General features: G+C 41.9%; 1 protein-coding gene across 1 annotated transcript in view; it reads left to right on the top strand.

Moving 5' to 3' along the window:
• SPRED2 (sprouty related EVH1 domain containing 2) overlaps positions 1–15,022 on the top strand; it is a 291,471-nt gene that overhangs the window by 181,389 nt on the left and 95,060 nt on the right. The window lies entirely within an intron of this gene.

Here is a 15,022-nt window from a genome sequence, read left to right as displayed (position 1 = left end):
ACTTCTTATCCCTGGGAGTGAGCACTAAGAATGGATATGCTCTTTTAGAATCTGCTGGGTATTTCCTGGTAATCTGATTTGGCCACTGTCAGAATGCTAGGCTCACAGTACTTGTTGTCTGACCCAGCATGGCACATCAGGTGGCTGTTTTGGGTGTTTAGAGTCTGAGTGATCCCCTGAGGCAGCAGCATAAAAAGGCAAACCACTGGCTTTTGCTAGGAGGGCCACTCTAAATGCTGGTTTATCTAATACAGAATACTAAACACTTTTAACTTCGCTTATATTTAATGTTGAAGAAGTATTTGTCTTCCATTTTTTTTCAGATGCTCAAGGTTTTTCTGCTGATGGTTGATTGTTTTGAGAGCATAGATATTGTGCCCAAATTTACATCTGAGGCTTTTCTTTGACAATTTTGTTTAGCTTCTATCATTCTGAACACATTTTAATGAAGTGTAGTATTATTTTGTACTTTTATTTATCTTCATCCTCGTATTTTAATTTTGTAAGTTAACACATCTGTTGTTCCTACAGTTTTAAATCAATCTACCACTTGCACAGCATCAGTGTTTGGTTCTTGCTGAAATGGACAGGGAACAGGTGAGGGGAAGTATTTTCTGAGAGAGATTCTACCACTGATTTTCTTGTGAGCATTATGCCAATTGCTTTTGTTGTTATCTAGTCACAGGCTGCTGTTCTTTCAGTGCAGGTTTGAATTGGGAAACCATTTCTTCAGCACATCAGCCATATTTGGCATGCAAAATAGCTTCATTATAGCTTTATGATGCTCTCAGTATAAGTACGTATGATGATGAGGCTAACAAGTCAGACATTTGGAGATAAGTGCGAGGAAGCAGACTGTTTGGAGCATGGCCTAATATTTTGATAAAGTATTTTGCTTTAAAAAAATTAGTAGATTAATGAAGAAATGAGTTTGGAATAAGCAAGAATCAAAATAATTAGCGTGAAGTGCTGCTTCAAAATATGTACTGCGAGTGTTTCTTGGAAATAAATTCTTAGGTTCTTAAAATTACCCTAATTGTAAAGCTAAAATCTGAGTGAAGAAAGTGTGCTTAATGTTTAGCTAGTATCTTTTAAATCACATGTAAATATAAATATCAGACTGAACACTTTTGAGTCCAACAAATATATGCTCTAACTTAGTATGAACAAAGTCTATAAAGTCTAAGTGTATTATTTATGGTCTGTCATACTCTATATTGTGTCTCAGTAGTGCAAACAAGTGCTTTGCTACTTCACCTTTTTTGCATCTCAATAGATTTCATCATGAATGCGTTGATTATCATAGACACAGAAAATATTTAGCCGTACAATTAGGGTAATTTCATCAATCCATTCATTTTCTATGTACTTGAATGCCATTTAAACCTATTTTTTATTACACATACTTAAATCTGAAAGTAGGTTTCAAGCATTATAGCAAATATTGAAGAAATAAGTTCCAAATAATTTTAAGAACCTAAGGGCCCTGTTTACTAAGGTGCGTTAGCATTTTTAATGTGCCTACAATTAGCACGCGCACTAACCATGTAGGCACCTATAGGGATATTGTAGGCGTGTACATAGTTAACGTGCATTAAAAACGCTAATGCGGCTTAGTAAACATGGCCTTAAGAATTTATTTCCACGAAACACAATAAATGTTTTGAAGCAGCACTTGAAGTTAATAAATATTTTGGCTCTTATTCCAAACTCATTTCTTTATTAATTTACTCAATTTTTTTAAGCAAAATAGTACATCAAAATATTAGGCCATGCTCCAAATAGTCATTTCCAGTTCAACTTTTTTTTAAAGAAAAGAACTAATCTTAAATAAATGAATAATCTTTTTTGTCACACTCTTACTTTTAATTACAAACTCCAATTGCTCAGCAACTATGTCCTTGATTTGATTGTGTTCACTCCAATAGTCTACATCTACTTCTTTTCATAACTCAGTTTAAATACTGACTATTTTGTGTTTCTTATCCACACAAACTTTCATTATCCTATATAATAATTTGCATCTCCAACGTTCTACGTCTGGATGCCTGGGTTCATAACACAATTCCCATTGATCCGCCCTCGCGTCGGAATGTGATGTCATCAGAGGGCAGATCAATGAGAGTGAATGGAAACCAGTACCAGCCAGCCACAGAACTTTGGAGGTGAGGATTCAATCGTGGGAGAATCGCCCCCCCCCCCCTCCTACGAGTTCCAGGCCCGCCCCCTCCCTCCCTCTCCTCCCTCCGAGTTCCATGCCCCCCTCTCCTCCAAGTTCCAGACCCCTGCGCCTCCCTCCCTCTTTCTCTCTCCCCTCCGAATGGCAACCCAACCTATGTTGCCCGCCCTCTTCTCCCAGTCATCCGCCTGCCCCTCGCCTTTTTGCGTACCGGCCTGAATTTAAAAGTTCTTACCTCGGGGTCCGCCAGCAGCAGTAAAAGGCGAGCAGGCATGGCGCTTCAGTTTGCCTTCCCTTCTGTCTCAGCTCTGCCTCTGGTCCCACCCTTCCGAGAAGAGAGGGGGGCATGAACTCGGAGGGGAGGTAGGAGAGGAAGGGGGGCCTGGAACTCAGAGGGGACAGGAGGCGAGGGAGGGAGGGGGCCTGGAACTCGGAAGGGAGGAGAGAGAGGGAGGCGCGGGGGTCTGGAACTCGGAGGGGAGGAGAGGGGGGATTCGGAGGGAGGGAGGAGCAGGGGGACTCGGAGGGAGGGGGGGAGGGGGGAGGGAGCCAAGATGTCTCCTATAACATGGCTTTTAAATTTTTTTCAGGAGTCTCTCCATACGGAACTTTGTCAAACGTTTTGAAAATATAGATGCACCACATTAAGTGGCTCACCTTTCTCCATATTTATTTACACCTTCAAAAAAATGTAGCAAGTTGTTGAAGCGTGATTTCCCTTGTCTAATACATGTCGGCTCTTCAGATACCATGAATGATTGTAATGACAGGTTACAGATTACTAACAGTAGATCTGCAATTTCATTTTTTGAGTTTTTTTTTCCAGTTCCCTGGTGTGTATACCATCTGGTCCATGTGATTTATTGATCTTGAGCTTGTCAATTTGGCTTATTACATCTTCCAGGTTCACTGAGTTTTGCCACCTTTAAAATAACATTTCTCTTCAGTAAAGACCCAAGCAAAGATTTTTTTCTTCTCTTTACTATGGCCTTTGTTGTCCATGAGTGCCTCGTTATTCCTTACTGATTTTACTATGAGTTTTTGCTTCTACAGCAAGCTTCTTTTCAAATTCCCTTTTTGCCTTCATTAACAATGTTTTGCATCTAACTTGCCAGCACTTATGCACTTCTGCTTTCTTGATTTGGATTCCTTTTCCATATTCTAAAATATGTTCTTTTGGCTCTAATAGCCTGCTTCATCTCACTTTCTAACCATGACAGCTGTCATTTGACCTTCTTTCTATTTTTAATATGTGGAATACATCTGGTCTGGGCTTCCAAGATGGTATCTTTAAAACAACACGCATACCTGATGTAAATTTCAAATAGCTGCAGTTGCTCCTTTATATATATATATATATATATATATATATATATATATACAGTGGGAGAAATAAGTATTTGATCCCTTGCTGATTTTGTAAGTTTGCCCACTGACAAAGACATGAGCAGCCCATAATTGAAGGGTAGGTTATTGGTAACAGTGAGAGATAGCACATCACAAATTAAATCCGGAAAATCACATTGTGGAAAGTATATGAATTTATTTGCATTCTGCAGAGGGAAATAAGTATTTAATCCCTCTGGCAAACAAGACCTAATACTTGGTGGCAAAACCCTTGTTGGCAAGCACAGCGGTCAGACGTCTTCTGTAGTTGATGATGAGGTTTGCACACATGTCAGGAGGAATTTTGGTCCACTCCTCTTTGCAGATCATCTCTAAATCATTAAGAGTTCTGGGCTGTCGCTTGGCAACTCGCAGCTTCAGCTCCCTCCATAAGTTTTCAATGGGATTAAGGTCTGGTGACTGGCTAGGCCACTCCATGACCCTAATGTGCTTCTTCCTGAGCCACTCCTTTGTTGCCTTGGCTGTATGTTTTGGGTCATTGTCGTGCTGGAAGACCCAGCCACGACCCATTTTAAGGCCCTGGCGGAGGGAAGGAGGTTGTCACTCAGAATTGTACGGTACATGGCCCCATCCATTCTCCCATTGATGCGGTGAAGTAGTCCTGTGCCCTTAGCAGAGAAACACCCCCAAAACATAACATTTCCACCTCCATGCTTGACAGTGGGGACGGTGTTCTTTGGTCATAGGCAGCATTTCTCTTCCTCCAAACACGGCGAGTTGAGTTCATGCCAAAGAGCTCAATTTTTGTCTCATCTGACCACAGCACCTTCTCCCAATCACTCTCGCATCATCCAGGTGTTCACTGGCAAACTTCAGACGGGCCGTCACATGTGCCTTCCGGAGCAGGGGGACCTTGCGGGCACTGCAGGATTGCAATCCGTTATGTCGTAATGTGTACCAATGGTTTTCGTGGTGACAGTGGTCCCAGCTGCCTTGAGATCATTGACAAGTTCCCCCCTTGTAGTTGTAGGCTGATTTCTAACCTTCCTCATGATCAAGGATACCCCACGAGGTGAGATTTTGCGTGGAGCCCCAGATCTTTGTCGATTGACAGTCATTTTGTACTTCTTCCATTTTCTTACTATGGCACCAACAGTTGTCTCCTTCTCACCCAGCGTCTTACTGATGGTTTTGTAGCCCATTCCAGCCTTGTGCAGGTGTATGATCTTGTCCCTGACATCCTTAGACAGCTCCTTGCTCTTGGCCATTTTGTAGAGGTTAGAGTCTGACTGATTCACTGAGTCTGTGGACAGGTGTCTTTCATACAGGTGACCATTGCCGACAGCTGTCTGTCATGCAGGTAACGAGTTGATTTGGAGCATCTACCTGGTCTGTAGGGGCCAGATCTCTTACTGGTTGGTGGGGGATCAAATACTTATTTCCCTCTGCAGAATGCAAATAAATTCATATACTTTCCACAATGTGATTTTCCGGATTTAATTTGTGATGTGCTATCTCTCACTGTTACCAATAACCTACCCTTCAATTATGGGCTGCTCATGTCTTTGTCAGTGGGCAAACTTACAAAATCAGCAAGGGATCAAATACTTATTTCCACCACTGTATTACTGATCAGACAGTGTATTTGGTGAAGCTGTACTGGCCAACATTTTGTGGTCATGTTAGCAGCTCTTGTATGTATCTTTGTGATCAGGCTTCTCCTGGACAGAGATCAAATTATAGCTAATTGCGATAATAGGAGCCAACTTTTCAAAATTATTGGGGGTGCTAAGCCCAATTGAAATAACCCCTCCCTGGACCCATACAAGGAATTTTTCTCAATATTGGGGGTGTTCAAGCACCCACAGAGTCGGCTCCTATGATTGAGAGCCCTGAGGTTGGGACTCTCCTACTTAGGTTTCTGACTTGGTCCTGCTTGTTAATAGGAAAAGCATTGCTTCTCACTAGTAACAGATGTTTTCTGTAGACAGCAGGGTTGATCAGGCCTGCAATCCCTTCCACCTCCTTAACAGTTATGTTCATTCTTGAGATGTAGAACTGGTTTCATGTGGAAAAGTCAGTTCATATTCAGAACCTTATACTAGTTTTGAGCTGTGGAACAGCTAGTTGTTCTGATGACGACATCCACTTGTGGGTCTGATCAGTCCTGCTAAATATGGAAAATACTTCTGTGGAATAATGTTTCTCTCAGCTACCCTCACCTGGAGGCTAATTTTGTAATTCATTAGATTCCAGAAACTGCACTGTTCTGTTTTCTCAACGAGGCCATTAATTTGCTCACTAAACCTATAGTTCCTAGCCTTCCCCCTTACTTTTCTGTGAAAGGGAACTACATCTTCAAAGAAGTGTTAGAAAGGTCAGACAGTATTGCTGCTAAAACTCCCTAATTTCCTTCCTTACTCTCAGATGTCTTCTATCCAGCCCTATCATTTTTTTCTCCTTTTAGTTTAGTTAGTCCTGCATGATCATTGTATTTTGAAAAAAGCTTAGTCTATTTTATTTGCATTCCTATTTGTGTCCATTTTGTGCAATCCCAGTTCTTCCACAGTGAACACTGAACAGAAATATTAATAAAGATAGGAAATGCAAAGTGGCTTTGTGGGAAGGGAAGGGACTGAAAAGACTTATGAGGAAAAAACACAGATGCTTAGATAATGTAATGACCAAATATCTGCATTATAGACAGAACAGTGAGAGAAACTTGGAAATAACCAAATTATATTAATAGCAATAAGTGTCTATCGTTCATATTAAAACAGTACAGTAGAATGATGCATACAGTACAACATCTTAAAATGGAGCAGATGGAGCGTGTGCAGTTTGAATATGGACAGACAAGGTAGGTAAGACACAGGCATTGGGCTAAATAGAAGCGGGTGCTTAGATTGAGAATAGATTGTATGTACTGCTGGCCTCACAGTGTGTGTGCAGCAAGGTAGTGGTGATGCAGTATGAGTGATTACCTGGTCAGTCACCCCAGCCATTACAGGCTTGGGAGAAGAGCCAAGCTTTCATTTCCTGAATCTGAGGTAGTCCTGAGTTATGTGTAGCCCTTCTAGGAGTACGTTCCATAGTGTGTGAACTATTCATGATTCCTTTGGCAAGGGTACAGTTAGAGATGCTTTATGGCAGAACTATAGAGGCCTCAAAGATATATAGAAGGTTAACCTATTTATTTCCGCTGGCCTATATGCTCTGAAAGTCTGGAAGATGAAAAATAATTTTAAATTTAATGCAGTGGAGTACTTGTAGCTGTTGCAGTTTTTTCAGGATGGTGTTACTCTACTTTCAACCCACTATCAGTCATGGGATTCTGAATTAATTGGAGCTGGTACAGACTTTGTTGGAAGACCAATGTACAGGCCATTAGAGTGATCGAGCTGTGACCTTATGGTAGGGACAACTTTGATCAGACTTGTCTTCCCAATATGTGGGGAGAGATTTATGTAGTTGATGCAGATGATAAAACCTCCTTTTAAACATTGTATGAATTTGTGGAATCAAGAGAGAGGTCTAGCAATATCCCAGGATTCTTGCCCTGCAATTTTAAGGTCATGTGCCTGACTCCTTGTGTTAGGAACCCACAGAATCTGTGGTACTAGGGTTCAGACAGTTTGTGTTTCACCTATTCTAGAGCTGCTGTTTAGACAGTTTACTCAAAACTGTAGGTAAATCTGGTTCATTGGGAATGAATAGCTGTATATTATTGGTGTAGATGTAGAGTTGTGTCCATCAATCAAAACGATCAGCTAGAGCTTAAGGTAGATATTAAATAAAATAGGTGATGGCATGGATCCCTACTGCACCCCACAGCTCTGTGCCCAAGGTGATGGTGTGGTATCGCTGAACAGAATTCACCATGAATACCTGTTTCTGCCAGTCGTTCAAGCACAATATTGGGGTCAACAGTGTTGAAGCTGTCTAAGAAATCTAGCAGCAGTAGTGTTGAGGGCAGATCTTCTGTTATAATATCTGTGCAGGATACAAGAACTCTTTGTTCCATACCCAGGTTTGGAGCCAGAATTATTTGATCTAGCCACCTTTTTTTTTTTTTTTTTTTAGCCAGTCTTTGAGATGAGTGCAGTCTGTTTTGATCACAATTTATTTTACAGAAAAATGATGGGTACTGGCCACTAATTTTCAAGCTCACCTGGTCAAGGCAAGGTGCTCTTTTTCAGAGGTAAAAGTGTGAGGAGTATGTTAGCTGATGGAAGGTTAGTGAAGCTCCCTTTAGGTCTTGGCCCATCAAATGAGTGGAATACCAAATTCTTCAAATAAATCTCCAAACAGATTCATTCAATGGCATAGCGTTTCTGCAAGCTTTTCTTGCACATCATGTCTTGGGTCTGAAGCATTGAGCTAGGCAAGTCTCCAGGTGCCAGTACCCATTACAAATCTCTTGATACTGTACTGAAAGTATGATAGGTCTTTTGAACCATATAGGTCAAAGGTGCCCATTCTTATCCTGAGGAATCTGCAAACTCCCCAACATGGCACACAATGTTTAGCAAATACATGCTTATGAAAAACTTGTAAGAAGCTTTGCGGAAGTGAAAATGGCGTTCTCAATAGATTTCCTCCCAAAAGATTCCAGTGTCTTGAACTTCTCTCCCTGAAGTCAGTGAGGATAAGTGTCTTGGAACTTTTTGTATCTTTTGAGAGTGGATTTGACCACTATGGGAATGGTGAAAGCTGCTGTTCCTCAAATCTGGGAGCTTTCTGGACTCTATAGAGTTGACCTTCTTGTTAATACATGTGACAGAGAAAAGGGTCTCGCACATTCTCATCTGCACGTCCTTCATGGTTCTGTGAATGGACACTGTCACAATCTCCTTGGAGGGAGAGGGGAGTCAAGGAATTAGCAATACTTAGCATAGTGGTTCAGGGTGTCATCCTGAGTCCAGTGTACCTTTAACCACAATGGTTAAAAATTGACAGGGTATGACAGATGGATAATTCTCATTGTACCCTGTATTTTCTCTGAGCATTGCTGCTTGTTTCTGTTGGACATAGAGTGCTGCTCTAGATGAACCTTTGATTTGGCAGTTTTGTTCTTATGACCACCTTATAGTTGTGCAAAAAAGAAATGTCTTCCAATGTATGGGTCCCTTCTATCATTTCAAACAGTGATAAAGCCTGCTTTGAAGTGAGATTTTGAGTTTGTGGACCTCATGATCCATGTTACAGGATGCAGCTATGGCCTTTCAAAATTCAGCATACTTCTGCTGTAGTAGTTGCACTTTGCTCCCTGGATTTAGTTGGTTCTGATACAAAACAAATTAGAGAATTGTTTTAAAATACTTGAAATGCTTCTGTTTCTTGCATGTCTTTACCAAGGCTAATGGCTTTTTTTCCCTGAGGCAGTGATTCAAACAGTGGTATACAGTTTTGAAGCTTGGGCCACTTTGTTCAAATGGAACCCAGTACCTTGCCCCGAGGTCATCTGAAGAAGAGCACAATCCTAGTAACAAAATTACAGGAGGAATTCTTTTTTGGTGCATTGTAGATGCCATATAATGTGGACATTGGGGGTCCAATATTTATATTGGGTCTACAGTGTAATACGAATAACAAAGAAGGGGGAGGGGGTTAAACCCCATGTGATATCAAGCTATGTTATATCAGCTCTACAGTGTACTAATGAGGTAAAATCATAAATTGTAGCCAAAATTAATGGAGTCTGTTTTCTTGGATGCACATTAGCGTCCACAGTTGCATGTTTGTGTGGATCTGAATAAAACATTGAGGCTAAACAGAAATGAGCAGTAAATGTTTCACTATAAACAGGAATATTTGATAACCATAAGAAATCTGTGCAGCTTTTGAGGTAAAAAAAAAACATTTTTTTTAATTAAACAAAAAAACAACAGCTTAGGTAGGGCTGGAGATATTGAGGGGACTGTTCATATCACCTTGGAGGAGGAGTTTCCACCATTGCACAGTGGTGAAACCTAGTAGCCAGACTCAGGTGCATACCTCCTGGGCTCTTGAGGGATCCGCAGTCTGGCCTGTAGCCAAGCATAGGCAGCAGAATGGGGTGGGCCACAGGATCCATGGGCCCACCACTCTTTTGCTCCACACAACATCAGCAACCAGGAAGATGGGGGGGGACAAGGTCAGAGCTTGGTTTGTTTGACCCTCCTGAGTAGAAAGGTGTTCCACTGCCCCTTCCAATGACTTATTGCTATGAGGGCTTGGCTAGGTGGGTGTGTTTATAAAACATGGAAAAGCCTGAATAGTTGTAAAGGCCAATTCAAAGTAAGAAGCAGAGAAGAAAAGTGCAAACTCCAGCGAAGAAACAAAGTACACTACAGTCTCGATTATCTGACATAAACTGGACCGACTCGTTGTAATATAATACAGAAAACAATGCATAAACAAAGGCATAGAGCTCCCAATTTTCAAAAATTGTTATAAAACAAAGATTTTTAATAGAAATAAATGCAATGATATCACCAGGGAAGTCTGTTGGATGTGCTGGATGGTTGGATTAGCGAAGGTTGAATAATCAAGACTGTACTGTATGGGAAATTATATTCATATTAAGCAGATCCTTGTTTTTCTCCCTTCCTCTGAGTGCAGGTGACAGTGAACCAACAGCATCTGTTACACTATGCTAATCGGTGCAGTGGACTGCAAAAATTGAGTGGGTGGAAATTTTCTTGTATTGCTGTTTTTGAAGGATGCTCCAGCATGCCTTTCAAAACAGCTTCACATACAGGATGCACTTAGGTAGTTTACATGATAAGAAACAGACATTACTGGCTATAGTGTGAAGATTTGTTCACTTCTTAGTTTTGTAGAAGCTGTCATGTCTCTTCAAACTGTACTTCTGGCATTAATAATAGAGCAAAATAGGGCACATTGTTTTTCAGACATTGAACCAGACTGTTGCATAATTTGCTGGGAAATGGAGTTTACTGCATTTTATAATTTGCTGGAATTAGTTTTGCAGCTTAATGTCATGGTCATGGTTTTGTACTTTTTGGTGCCTAGGGAGGTTTGGTTTAAAAATGCATTACTCCCAATGATAGAGGCTCAAAGCAAGTATGCTTCAAATGCCATCAGATGTCTAGGTTTTATCTCCAGCAGCTAGCCAAAAATGTGTGTAGTAACAAGGTATCATTTTATTCTTTCTGTCTTTATTTATAAAATTGTATAGATCAAGGGACTTTTTTTTCATTAGACCTAACATGAGAAAAAGGCCCTTTAGGACAGAAGAATGCAAATAATAGTCCCCTAGAGATTTCTATCTGGTTCGCAGAGGTGAGAGGGGTCATGGCCCACAGTAATAGCATTGTCACGTCAGTCAGAAGTGATATTGGCAGGCAAAAAAATGATGTTGCTGTTGGAGCTTCTGGGGGGCACCTCCTATTCCCACTGGACTAGGCTTCAGATGTAGTCTTTGGGCCTAATTGTTTGTCTACCAATGCTTTATTACATCTGTTACTACTCTTTCTCCTTAAGATAACACGTGAACAGTTGTGACCACACCACAATCTTAACTCCTCATAATCCTCTGGTTTACTAGTTGGATGTGGCTTTTGGATAGCCCTCTGCAGTATAATGTTTACTTTTGCCGGTAAACAATGGTGTTGGCACTGCTATGAAAGAGAGAACGCATCAGGCACTCCAGAACAATAAAACTGCTCTGATGCGCCTTTCTAAATGTTTTCAGAACCAATTGTGCTTCTTTATTTCTCTTGAGTGAACATCTGGTATTCCTTAATCCACAACTGCTTTGTTTTCCATTGCTGTTAAGCTCTGAAAGATAGCAGAGAGCAGGGCAAACCTTTCCAGATTCAGTGCCAGTCATTCAATAAGTGACTGGTAGCCAGTGGAGGTCTATCTTTCAGATCCCCATCACTACAGAAGTTGGGGTCTAGAAATTGTGGAAATAAATAAATCATGTCACACCGCTACTACAGTAGGAACATTGGTTACTAACTTCTTTCAGAATCCCTTATAAAATCTTAACATCTTGTACATAGGAAGTGTCACACAGGGGTCCCCCTTTCCTGTTTCGTTGTCTTTTACTTCGTATACCTCCTCATTCACTTCAGTCATCTCAACGTTCACTTTGACAGTACCAATCTTTTCATCAAATGTGTTATGAATCTATACACTCATTTTCTCTGTAGTTGCCTCATCCCTGTGGAACAACCTCCCCATCAGCCTTTTAGTACAGAAACCTCTTATTTTAAGTTTGAAGTCTGTTTTTAAAACACATTACTTCAATGTTATGCAAGCTGATGAAGCGGCTTACTTCATTTGATGCCTGGCTGTGGATGATCGGAACTACAAAAATAGAGGTGAAAGAGATATAATAGACCATCACGGTCACAGTGGCCCTTTTTCTCTCTAGAATTTGTATGTTATATATAAACTGCCTAGATGGCCTTGTTGATGGACAGTATATCAAATGATTGATCAACTTGAGGGCCAACAGCTGCTACTACATAGGCACTTTACCAAGTAATTAGTGGAATTAAGAGGCGTATCTTGCAGGAAAGATGCCTCTTGCTCTGAGGACCCACAATAGATTCCTTTGCCCTCATCCAGATTACTGAGGGCTTAATAAGGTTGTTAGTCTCATTGCACCTATTCCCTAAAACGATACTGTCTAAGAAAAATAGAATAGGCGATGTAGGTGTTTCAAGTGGATTTTGCTAGACTGAGGGTTCTCAGAATTGTTACTGAATTTCTTACATAAAAAATTGTATATTTTGTGTTGCTTGCAGTCATTGTTCCCTCTAAGCTGAGTGAGAGTCCTCCAGTTGCATTGCTGCCAGTGTGGAGGATGGGGGGGGGGGGGGGCTGTGCTTCAATATTGTGTTTCTAATGGGCGAGCAGGTTTCCTGAATTCCTGCAGAGCTTGCTTAGCCCTTTCTATGGAAATGTGATAGTGAAACAGCACCCCTCACTGGCTCAGCTTAGACAGGGAACAGTGCTGCCTAATGAATCTGTTGCTTTTGCTTGGACGCGTCTGTTCTAATAGTGTATCTGTAAGACTTCTAACACATTACATTACATTTGGGGCTTATATCCTGCTAACACCTATTCAGTTCTAAGCGGTTTACAAAATCTTATAGAGATACTAGCCGTTAAGCCCATAAAACCAGGCGAGTATTGCAGCCCTCCTCTCTCCCCTGGCCTCACGCCATCCACCAATCCTCCCCCCCCCCCCCCAAATCCAGCAACCCTCCTCTTTCCCCTTGGCCTCCCCCTCCCCCCCATGTCCAGCAACCCTCCTCTCTGCCCTGCTCTCACCCCATGTCCAGCAACCATGCCCTCTCACCCCTGCCCTCCCCCATGTCCAGCTACCCTCCTCGCCGCCGCTCTCCTCCCCCCTCCGTGCCAGGCCCCCTGCATGACCTGACAGCGCCTCTCACCTCCATGTGAAAGCGCTACAGGCAGCAGCAGATCACTCTGCTGCTGCCTGCAGCGCTTCCACACAGACGTGAGAGGTGCTGTCAGGTCAGTGCAGGGGGCCTGACATGGAGGGGGCGGGAGCGGGGATGGGGGTGGAGGTTGGTTTTGCGCGATGTTCGTTTCCAGGCGGCAGCAGCGGCAATCCGACAGTCCGACTCCATTTCCCTCTCTGTTCCGCCCTCTGACATCTTGACGCGAGGACGGGACAGAGAGGGAAGTCTGTACTGCGCATTTGCAGGTGAGTCAGTCACTTGCCGTTTATATGTTTGATAGATATCAGACCATTCCTCTGAGAATTATAGCGGTTACTTTAGAGACAGTCAGCGGTCTAGTTATAGTACATATTTCTTAAATAGAGTTTTTATCTTCTTTCGAAATGATATGGTTGTGAAGGAGAAAACATTCCTGCGATGTCTTTCCAAAGTCTGGCTGCTTGAATGACCAGGGATTTGTCAGAGTGTTGGCCTCTTCTTACCCTTTAGGGGAAAGTGAAAAAATTGACAGCTTCCTGTCTCCTAGTTCTGGTTGGGGTTGCATAGCAGAAATGAGCTATCAGATAGTTGGGGATCAGTCCTTGTAGTATTTTAAAAGGAAGCATGTCAGTTTGAAAAACACTCTCACCTCAATGAGCAGCCAATGTAATCTGATGTAAAAAAAAAAAAGGGGGGGTAGACACTGTCTAATTTTGTTAGCATAAAGATTAGTCTGATTGCTGTATTTTAATGATTGAATTCTCTTAAGGTCTTTGTGCAGCCCAAGTATATTAGCAGTGCATGTACCAAACATTCATATTGACTGATTTGAAAGTATTTCCTAATGGTGCGGAGCTTTCTAATTAGAAGAAACATTTTTTGGCCGAGGCTTTAACTTGTGCCTCCAGGGAAAAAGCACAGTCAATTTGAATGCCTAGGAGTTTAATGATAGAAGAGAGTAAAGTCCACTAGATCGATGGTATTAAACTTGGGGATTTGTTCTGGCTTTGAGTTAAAACATTAAGTTTGGGGGGATTTTTCCGTATCCAGTTTTAAATTATGAGCGTGTATCCATTTTTCTAATAGGTTCTGAGAATTGATTGGATGGGGATTATCACTGAGATGTCATCAGTGTAGATGTAGTGGAGAAAGCCGTTTCTCTCTTAACTGTGAACTTAAGGATCGGAGAAAAACACTGAATAGTACCAGAGAAAGCAGGGAACCCTGTGGGACCCTGCATCTGTTTCTCCAGTTTTGGGATGTCTTTGTTCACTTTGACCCTGCACAATCTACTTTCCAAGAAGCCTCTGAACCACTTTAAAACATTTCCTATGATTCCCATTTCTTCGAGGCCCCACAGGAGGAGAATATGGTCCACTAGGTTTGAACACTGAGAATAGATCAAATTGGAGTAGCAGTGAGCTTTTTCCTTCACTTCCGCCAGGGTCGCTTTACTCATACTACCCCTCTCCTCAAGACCCTTCACTGGCTCCCTATCCGTTTTCGCATCCTGTTCAAACTTCTTCTACTAACCTATAAATGTACTCACTCTGCTGCTCCCCAGTACCTCTCCACACTCGTCCTTCCCTACACCCCTTCCCATGCACTCCGCTCCATGGATAAATCCTTCTTATCTGTTCCCTTCTCCACTACTGCCAACTCCAGACTTCGCGCCTTCTGTCTCGCTGCACCCTACGCCTGGAATAAACTTCCTGAGCCCCTATGTCTTGCCCATCCTTGGACACCTTTAAATCTAGATTGAAAGCCCACCTCTTAACATTGCTTTTGACTCGTAACCACTGCCTCCACCTCCCTCCTCTCTTCCTTCCCGTTCACATTAATTGATTTGATTTGCTTACTTTATTTATTTTTTTGTCTATTAGATTGTAAGCTCTTTGAGCAGGGACTGTCTTTCTTCTATGTTTGTGCAGCGCTGCGTACACCTTGTAGCGCTATAGAAATGCTAAATAGTAGTAGTTAATAGTAGTCAGACATGGTCTAACATGGAATACAAAACTGTTCTGCGCTAAAAAGCGCACAGAATCCGAATTGGGATGGTGGGAGAATATCA

The sequence above is a fragment of the Microcaecilia unicolor genome, chromosome 3, assembly GCF_901765095.1.
Source record: "Microcaecilia unicolor chromosome 3, aMicUni1.1, whole genome shotgun sequence".
Lineage (NCBI taxonomy): Eukaryota > Metazoa > Chordata > Amphibia > Gymnophiona > Siphonopidae > Microcaecilia > Microcaecilia unicolor.
The sequence above is the reverse complement of the archived record's forward strand: the minus strand, read 5'-3'. Positions and strand labels throughout refer to the sequence as shown.